Genomic DNA, 1182 nt, shown 5'->3' on the forward strand with positions numbered 1-1182 from the left:
CGATTTTTGTGATCTCCTTGGCCATGACTGGTAGCTGAATCGATCCGAGGGTCATCGATACTTCGCCTGAAAAGCCTGTGAGCGGTTTCGGCATTGGAGTTACTTCTCCGAGATTGATGCTCATTCGATTGAGAGTGTCTCGGAAGATTACATTGACTGTGCTTCCCGTGTCGATGAGCACCCTTCCAACTTCTAGATCTCGTATGACGAGGTCTATGACGAGCGGATCGCAGTGAGGTTGATCGATCCCGCCGGCTTCCTCCTTCGTGAACGTGATCGAGCAACTCTGATCATCTCGGGTAGGCGGCCATGTCGGCCAGTTTGCGCTTGACTCCGCCTTCCGCTGGTAAGCCTTGATGGCCGAAACCGTATCGTTGCAGAATTGCGATCCTCTGATGATCATGTTGTCTCTACGACGGTTGTTATTGTTCCCTTTGTCGTATGGCCTCCTGCCGCATTTGTCCCCAGGCTGGTTTCTTTGGGGCGATCTCTCCGCGGGAGGATTTCTATCCGGCTTCGGGGGGCGATAGGTCTCGAGGATGAGATCTTTCACACTGGTCACTTCCGAGAGTTCTCCAGCTAGTAGCTTCGCGGCCAGCCTTGCTCCCAAGACCTTACAGTTAATCGTGGAGTGTCCTCGGGATTGATGCAATTCGCAGAAAGTATTTTCATCATATCCTTGGTTACGAGTCCACGTATTACCCGTGGTTCGGCCCTGGTCCGAGCTGATCGCGTAATTATGCGCTCCTTGGAGTCCTTCCCCCTGTGATAGACATACTTGTCATTACGAGGGTTCTTCTTCCTCGTTTTTGGGTATACATCTTTCGAGGATGACCTCGCCGACTTATGTTTTTGCGATAAGATTTTCGTTTCTTCCTCGATCATGATGTAGTCCGTCGCTTTGTGGAGGACTTCTTGGATCGTCTGCGGTTTTTCGAGGGATATCCATTTTCTGAACTTCGACCTGTATCAGAGCGCCTTTCTGAGCGTGTCGATGGCTACCTTGTCGCTTATCCCGCTGACCCTGGATATTACCAGTTTGAATCGGCCGATGAACTCACGGAGGGGTTCCTCTTCCCTTCGGGACAGACTCCAGAGATCGACATCGGAAGTTTCCCTATCTATGAACATAGAGTATTGCTTGAGAAACTCCGATGCGAGCTGTCGGAAACTTCCGATAGA

This window comes from Brassica oleracea, chromosome C1 (genome assembly GCF_000695525.1).
Source record: "Brassica oleracea var. oleracea cultivar TO1000 chromosome C1, BOL, whole genome shotgun sequence".
Classification (NCBI taxonomy): domain Eukaryota; kingdom Viridiplantae; phylum Streptophyta; class Magnoliopsida; order Brassicales; family Brassicaceae; genus Brassica; species Brassica oleracea.